An 8867-nucleotide genomic window follows, 5' to 3' on the forward strand; every position below is an offset into this window, starting at 1 on the left:
CATCTGTCAGACCGCTGCCACTCAATACTTCTCCCTCTCTCATTCATTCCCCGTCTATCTGACTTCCTGAACACAAGACATTTGTTTTCTTCCATCGCTGCCCACAGATACTGTAAAGAAGGATTTCGGAGGGTGCTAGATACAATCCATGCAAATTGTTTAAAATTGACTTTAGTATATTCGTGAGCAGCACATGCAACGGACTGTTATTTCCCTCTAGTCTCTTCTTCCCCTCTCCTCTGTACGGTGACATATTCAAGTACCGACGATGTCTTGGTGGTAAAATAATGGTTTGAACTTTTGGAACTATTTATAGAATAATACCTATACATTATAACCCTACAGATGATCCTATTTTGGTGTGAAAAGCGATGCAATATCCTGTGCATGAGTTGTTTTATACAGTGTACACAGCATGAATGTCATCTATATATAAAACGTCTGCATGAGGCATAACAATGCAGACAGCAGCAGTCAACAGGAGTGTGAGTGTGTAAATGATATCTGCCATCTTTCCCACTGTGCTTCTAACGTTCCCTGAAACAAGTCAACGATTGTGTTGAAGTGTTTCCTGCTGTGAGATTGTAGACGCCGTTATGTCTGTGACAAGCTGTTAACATGGGGAGATAATAACGGCCATGACGGATAATGATGTTACTTCCAGTACAGCGCCGGATTGACATGTTATCGTGAAAAACTAAACCAACAATGCATTAGAGATAAAAGCAAATCCTGCTGGAATAATCAATGTAGTTTTTTTCTTAAATGTTAAAGGTTCATTAATTGATTAATTAAATAATTAATGCTTGTACTACTTCTGAATATAATATGTTACAAACCTCAAATATTACGATTTCAGAAATGGATGGATAACTGCCGTATATATTCAGAAAATATATGAAAGCGAAAACAAACTGAAAGATTCAGTCTTTGCTGCGATAGAATTTAACGGTAGAGGACCCAGAATCGAACCTTGTGGCACTCCATGAAAGCCTTCACCATCTGTACAACTGTATTACATGTACCACATAAAGTACAAGTAAAATGTTTTCTAATTACTTTACCAATATATAAAAAGAAATGATGAAAATGCCAGAGTTCTAACTTTAGTTTTTATTTTCGCATTGAGCTGTTCTTTATCACAGGATTGGAAATAACTCCTGATATCCTGCCATCTACAACAATCAAGAGAACAAGAATAAAAAGAAGAGGAGCTCGACAGGAGGAGGAAGATTAAGGGAAACAATATTCACTGTAGAATATCAATGAAAGGATCCAAAATCAACATGGATGCACATTGACATCAATTATCAAGGAAGTAAATTATTCTCAGGTGTTACTTTACAGAATCAAAATCCTGTGTGGGAAGAGATATTTCATTTTGTGTTGCAGTTTCTTTGGTAAATGCTACTTCAATTTGAAATACCTACAGCACATGTGACATCCTGCACTGGAAAAGGCCTCAAAAAGGCCACAATACCTACCATTGTGAATAAGTCGCATGCTTTTGTTGGCTTCAGCTGAGCCTTGTGCAAACAAGCGGACCTTGCAGTTCTCTGCCCTGTGCAGAACAACTAGGTGCTCACTTGATGGAAATAATGAGATCAAGGATACAAGCAGCTGAAATTAGTTTCCTCTACAAGGTTCGGAGATAAGCAGGAGCTCGGATATCCTGTCGTTTTTCACGGTCGCCTCTTGAATGCCTTTCGATGGTGCAGTTCCAGACATGTCCCGCAGTGTGAGGACCCCTGAGCAGGACACACTGGAGGGATTACATCTACCATCTGGCTGGTGAAGGCTTCAGGATTCCCAGGAAAGAGGTGGGTGCTGTGGTTGGGGAGTAGGATGTGAAGGGTACCTTGCCTATTTTGGTGCCACCACAACCCAAGGTACCACTCTGGATAAGAGGCGGAAAATGGATGGAGTGGCGTGTCGAGCGTAAGCCGCAGCAGCTGTTGTGGCTGATCAGCCAAAGAAAACTACGCCACCTTGAGAAATCCCAAAAACAACAATGTCCCTGGGCTGCTGACTTCTAAATGTGTAGGATGAAGGATTTGCTGATTCCCATTTCGAGTGGAGGGATTTGTCTTCTGCAAGTTGTGACGGCAGTGAAAGTCATCAGCGTCTCTCAGCGACAGAGGAGATATATAACAGCGGGAAATGTTGTTGTTGCACCGCTGCCCATAAGCCGACCTCCAGGGAGCGAGAGCGGCCGTGGGAACCGCAATGAACTGTGGGACGATTTAAAGCTCAGGCCAAAAGCCTGGTGTAAAACATAGAGGCTCATTGTCTAGTGGTGTGTGTGTGTGTGTGTGTGTGTGTGTGTGTGTGCGTGACGACTGGACACAGACTCTGGACTTGTAAACTGTGACTTCATAACCCAGCGCAACACCAGATAAAGCGCACACACAGACACACAAACACAGACACACACTTACTTCACTCCCTAACCTCTTACATAACACACTCTCCTATTTTAAGACCATGTACATTTCCACTGGGCTGACCGCCTATTTCATCCGCCCCTCCTCCCCACACTCAGCTGCAATTTCTTTCACTCCGTCTTCTCGTTCTGACTCCCTCTCCCCCCCCCCTCCAGTTTTCATTCAATCACATCCCAATGATACGTCTTCGGTTTCTGAACATTGATAGAAATCACTGGATCACAGTCTTATTCCCACCGATGTGGACATTAAACCGAAACAAAGTTGTTTCCTCTGCGTTTCAGTCGTTCACACGAAAGCAGCATTTGCACGTCACTCAAATGGAAATTTTTCACAAACGCCTTCCAGAGTGCAGATTAAAAAAAAAATGAAAATCATCAAATCTTTCCATCATTGTGCTGCTAACCATCCTTACTCCTCCTCTACAGCTCTGTCCCCTCCTTCTGTTTCGCTCCCTTCCCATGCCTCCCTCTTCTTTTTCTCCCCCTCCCTTGAATGTTTACTTGCTCTTTAACTTTTAATAAACTCTCCCCGCCGGTATCTTCTCCTCCTCCTCAATTACTCCCTGCTCTGCACATCATCTTGTTTTCGTCCCTTTCATTTATACCATCGCTCTTCATCCTCATCCATTTGTATGTCTCGCAACATTTTCCTTTCCTCCATCCAACTTCTTTTTCCTTTTCCTAATTTATCGTTCACGCCGTTTGAGACTTTTCTCTCACTTTCATGTTAGAGAAAGATAAAAACAGACAGATGTTTTTGTGAGTATAATTGTTTGAGAAAGAGGGGACAGACAAGGAGAGACATGAATAAAGGGAGACAGGGAGAGGTAAGGGGTGGGAGGAAGAAAGGGACAGAGAAAAATAGGTTGAATGAAAGCTGTTAAAAGTTAACCGAGACAAATAAAGTGAGAGGGAGGTAAAGGGGAGGCACAAAAAACAAGGGGGGGGAGGGCCGTACCAAGATGGAGAGCGGGAACTAAAGATTTTATGTGTCACAGAAAGTGAGATAATGTGAGAGTCAGAGAGAGAAGTGGGTCAGAATAGATGCGACTGACACAGATAAGACAAACCCTTGCAAGATCAGAGATGGCACCGGATGACCGAGACGTCAAGTGCAAGAGAAAACAACAAGTGCGAGATACGGAAACACACAGCGGAGCAGCGGAGATAAGAAGTTAAAGAAAAAACAGAGAGACGTGCATGTGTTTCCCTCTTATCTAACCAGAGTCAACAGTCACAGGTTACAGCGGGTCAACAGTCCTGTTTAAACACAACATCAACATAATCACACGGCCCCAGACTCACTAAGCTTCAGAATCTGTATCGCTTTGGTTCTAAATCTCAAAGGTTTGCCCTCAGAGATCAGCTTTATCATGAATTTCGTGCTCGCTGAAAGAATACGCCAGATTTTAATCATCATTAGCACACCCGAGTGCAAACGGCTAAATTCACTTGAAGGCAGTGGAATCAGACCAGATCCGGGGCTTCATTTCAGTCATGAATGCTGGCGCCCTGGTGGATCACTGGTGGTACATGAGGAAATGGTTTTACTTTGCACACGAGGGAATTATCTGTGCACGCGTCATGCACCTGCCAGTGTGTGAGTGCATATCGTTATCTTTACACCCTTAAAATAAACGTGAAATACTGCACCACTGACATCAGACGAGCTTTTTCACGGTCAAAAGCAGAACCGCTTTTCGCTGCTTGAAGATAATCAAAGATAATGTGTCTCATCACTTGTCATTTTGAGACCAGCACGCTCATGGGAGCTCAGATGGTCACAGGTGCATTTGCTATTTAAAAAACGTGGACACTCGACAGGAAAATGTCTGAAACTCGTAAAGACACTAGATTTACGACAAGGCCACGAGTCTGAGTCATGAGATACTTAAAACAGGGGAACTATTGCAATCTGGGCAACAGATGGCGCACAAACTAGTATCCATGCTCCATTGAATTCTGTTATAATAAAAAAATGATTGCAGAAGCCTTTAAAAAGATCTTCTGATATGGAAAGTATAAATTGGCATGAGTTGAGACTTAATATCTTAAAATATGAACCTGTATGAGGTTCTGTTGTCAATAAACTTCAGATATACAAACTTTCCATTTAATCTTTCATTTGGGAGCTGCCACTGATTGCTGCTTCACCGTTTCCTGTTTTTCGGAGGATTTGTGATGCAAAATTTGGGAAAATCCAACATATCTGTGGTGAACAGCCTCAAGGCCTCAAGGGGGCATTCACCTTGCATCTCTATGATTCAATTTCATCATCCTGGCAATGAACGAGGACGTGCACTTGGTGTCAGGCTACAGAAATAGCCGATGTTTATTTTAATCAGATTAAGTGCGACTCTCCTGTGGGTGCCGGCTGTAAATCAACACGTTCAACACCTTCCCCGTCAAGGAAGATGAAACCTTTAGAAGCTGCAGAGCACTTTCATTAGCTGCTCAAACCACAACTACAATGCAATTAAAGAAAATCATGCCGGACTAATGAGGCGGCTCTAACGACATTAAGATGACGTGTGCGATAGCGAGTGTGTGTGTGTGTGTATGTGGGTTAGTAGTTCACGCAGAAAGCACACGAGCAGCGAAGGTCAAGGACGTCCCGTCGTAAAAAGTTTGTCAGCGGCTCCTTCGACGTAACTGGGTGAGGTTTTCTATTCACAGTGTCAGTGTCCACTCGCTCAGCCGCGCTTTCATTTCAAGAAGCTACTGTGAGAATGCTGCCGTGCCTGTGGCTGAGATTTCACCAACACACACACCCTCACCTCAGGTTACTGACTTAATAAATGATTTAACAGCAAACAAGCCTGCAGTTAATGAAGCAGCTTTCACTGCCGCTCTGACAGACGTACAAGACGACAAAGAGCCGCGTCTCAAAGCCACAAACATTCCAGTAAAAAATAAAAAATGTTCAATTAGTTTGTCTGATTTGTTCAAAACTAGATTTTAGGGTTAATTTCGCCAGTGTACGAAAAAAAGGTTTAATTTGCTTAAACATACAACTGGGACCTTTTTCCTTGAAATAGCCTCCAGCGCACAGGAAGTGACGCATGTGCTCAAGTGATGCTTCTCTCATAATAAGATGAAGAACTGGATTCTTGCCACGGGCAAAGTCTGGCAGAGCAACTCAAGTGGTATTTGACCGTTAGTGCATTCATGTGGTGTCGGAACAATCTGAAAAATTTGCTCCTGACTGGGAAAATACACAAAAATACAACAACCACACAACCAAGTCGGAGCAACAACTGGTAAAGTCTGCGAACCTGGTCTGATCCACGATCCCTGGTGGAACACAGCATCATCTCCTCAGTAGACGGAACAGACAAATGCAAACTTTCTGCAAAGGAGGAACTTTCCCCCCCGAACCACTCAAGCAAACGATTTTTCTCTGTCTAGAAAAGTTTCACTTCTCAGAAACTCATTAGTTTCACAAAAGTTTTCCACCTTTACAGATGTTTGCTGCCACTCAGCTGAACAGAGTGGCAGCCATATTGTGCGTCACCTGATTTAAACGCTGCACCGGGATTCGCTGACTGGACACATGGACGTTAAGAGCTTTGGGTGGAGTGGATGGGTGGTGATGACATCGTCCATTAGCCCAACCCCACTTTAGGTATACAGGAACTTAACCAGATCAGATGTGATGGGTCTGATTCGATCCGGAGCTCACAGTGAGTAATTCAGAAGGTTACCGCACATCAGCTCCAGCAGGAGTCTGCAGCCGTGGAGATTAGATTAAACTCAGGGCCGCGGAACCAACACACACACACACAGTCGTCCTGCTCCAAAACAATGGAGGTTCCAGCCCAACAACAGCTACCGAGGGGAAAAAAATTCCAAAAATGTCGTGTCACACTTTGTTTGTGATGCGTCTCTGACTCCGTCTACATAGTTTCTATCCAGATTCAGTGCGTCTACGTCACCACGTGTGGAAGAGCGGCAAACCAACAACTTTCTCCAGGTCTCATTAAATTAACTGTTGCTTCGTTTTATTGTCCCACTGTGATCTTAAAGATGGTTTCGAGGGTTTTGATATCCTGCTAAAAGCCCAATAAATACCTGCTGTAAAGATGCTACCATTCAAAACCTCATGTTAGTTTAATCTCGGTGCAACGTCATCGCCCCAGAAACAAAGGGTTTGGACAAAAACTTGTAAAAACAGCTTATTAATTCTATTCAGCTTTCACTTTCAATGCTTTTAAAGTTAAATGTCAGGAATTCTCATTTTAAAATGACAAAATATGTTAAAATTATTCAAAGTAAACAGAATTTATGGTGTTTTTTCGTAGTCGTCTGAATGTGTTGTGCAACTCTTCACTAATGCAAAGGGGAAAAAAAGTGCTAATCGCTGGTGGACTGTGGGCGTCAACAACTGGGTAATTTTCCAGTGTTGAAACAGAGCCAAAATGGAGGCAGTTACCTGCTATCACAACCAACCATACATTCAAAACCCTCTGCAGCTCCCACTAACTCAGTGTTTCTCTTATTTTAGCACGAGGTCACATAGATGACACTAAAACAGACACCAGAATAAAATAAAATAAACATGCACATAAACAGTTAAAGGCCCAAAGGCCAAAAAAAAAAAAAAAAAAGAAACTGTGGAGGCGGGGGGAAACTTCATGTTTCAAATAAAACTCATTATACAACTGCACGTAAGATGACACATGAGGTTAGTAGATGTTAGAAATAGAATATTTGCTTTCCACAACAACACAGCGCCTCTGGTCTCGTGTGCACTGCGAGATTGTGCAAAACAAACACAACTGCACTTGTTTTATTTGCGCACTGGCACAAAGCTCTTAAAATAGGCCCCGGTCCCAAAAGACAAAAGTCACCTTTCATCAGAAAAAAGGGCCAAGTCAAACAGAGAGGGGAAGAGCGCGCGAGACAAAAGGTAGAGAGATAACAGGCGAGAGAGCGAGAGGAGGGTGGGGGGGGAGGAAGAGCGCACGATGTGCAACGTGCGCCTGAAGAGCATCTCCGCCTCCTCCCCGCTCCGAGCGCGTTACTTTCCTCTATAACGAATTCTAATAATCACACAAAGTCAACAGAAATAATCACGCAAATAAAAACAAAAAAGAGAAGAGCCGCTGTTCCTTTCGATTGAAATGACCTCAGGTCCACGTGCGTGTCTGTGCGTGAAAAGGGACAAATACTGGACAAAAGGGAGAGACAGACAGAGAGACAGAGAGAGAGAAGAGAGAAGAGCCAGCGGTGACCTGGAAGTGTTAGAAATTGAACGCTCGACATCCTCAACCGGACTGGAACCGCGGCTGATGTGGGTTTAATCCGGAATAATGAAACAGGCATCTGGCGCGTGCATGTGGTGGGGGGTGGGTGGGGGGGAAGAACAGCGTGCTCCTGCCACGAGGAGGGGAATAAACCCAAATTGGAATAAAGCACTGAAAACCAACATATGATGGCGCGATACCTGCTCGTGTTGCATTCAAAGCTGCTGAGACGTTCCACAAATCCACCAGCTATCCTCCCTGAGCGCACGAGCCAGCCAGCGCGCACACACGCCCACACACACACACACACACAGCAGCATTTATCCCAACAAAATTAAAAAAAACAGAGGAACCACAGCATCAGGAATCAACAATCCCTGAATCCCACACTGTAAATATAACAGGAGTCCCAACACACAGGCCACAGCAGCACGTTTCATCTCCATTTCCCCTCCGAGTCTATACATGCTCCAAAAACTCTTCTATTTAATTCATCATCCATGCAATAAAAAAAACAACCTGCGCTCATCGCAATAGAATAAATAGAAATAAAAAGGCGTCAAAAATCCGGATTCTGATGGAAAATCGGAACCCAGCATCTCATTCATCCTCACCCGTTGCTTTATAGGTGTGTGTCGGGTCGGGGTTTTTTTTCGTTACCTGCTCTGCTGATGGGATTTCTCTTGTATTGTGCTATTTTTTGTCCTTTTAATGTCCTTTACGCGCGGGTCCCTTGTCCGTGTTGTCTTGTCCGTGTCCTCCTGTGTCTGAGGGCTGGACGCGTCGGTAGCCTAATTTTTTTACCCTATTTATAAGCCTCCGTTTCTGACCTTTGTCTCTCGCATCGGGGGGATCAGAAACAGTGGAAAATTACCGGCCTGCCTCCTCCGAGCAACAGGAGAGCCGTGTATCTGCTGCCTTCAGGCTCCGCGCGCAGCGTCGGAATTATCCAATGCTGTGGCTGCTTATCGCCATGCTCTTGACTTCACGTGGAGGGTGTTGGGGTTGCGCCTGAGGGTTCGTGCAAACTTGAAAAAAAAAATGCACGGAGCTTTTTAAAGATGCATTCGTGCTACAGAATATTTCCTCTTCTTTCTTTGTGCGTAATTTTCATTTTGGATGCACGAGGGGTTTTAGCTCCTCCTGTTTTTTTTTCTTTTTTCAATGCATTTTTC

At 43.8% G+C, this 8867-nt stretch overlaps 1 protein-coding gene across 1 annotated transcript in view; it reads right to left on the bottom strand.

Moving 5' to 3' along the window:
- LOC118105340 (sodium- and chloride-dependent taurine transporter) overlaps nucleotides 1-8629 on the bottom strand; it is a 33435-nt gene extending 24806 nt beyond the window's left edge. Inside the window, exon 1 of the mRNA XM_035152999.2 lies at nucleotides 8353-8629. The gene's annotated coding sequence lies outside the window, so the exon portion shown is untranslated. The remainder of the gene's footprint in view (nucleotides 1-8352) is intronic.
- Nucleotides 8630-8867: the final 238 nt, after the last annotated feature.

The sequence above is a fragment of the Hippoglossus stenolepis genome, chromosome 3 (assembly GCF_022539355.2).
Source record: "Hippoglossus stenolepis isolate QCI-W04-F060 chromosome 3, HSTE1.2, whole genome shotgun sequence".
NCBI classification, from domain to species: Eukaryota; Metazoa; Chordata; class Actinopteri; order Pleuronectiformes; family Pleuronectidae; genus Hippoglossus; species Hippoglossus stenolepis.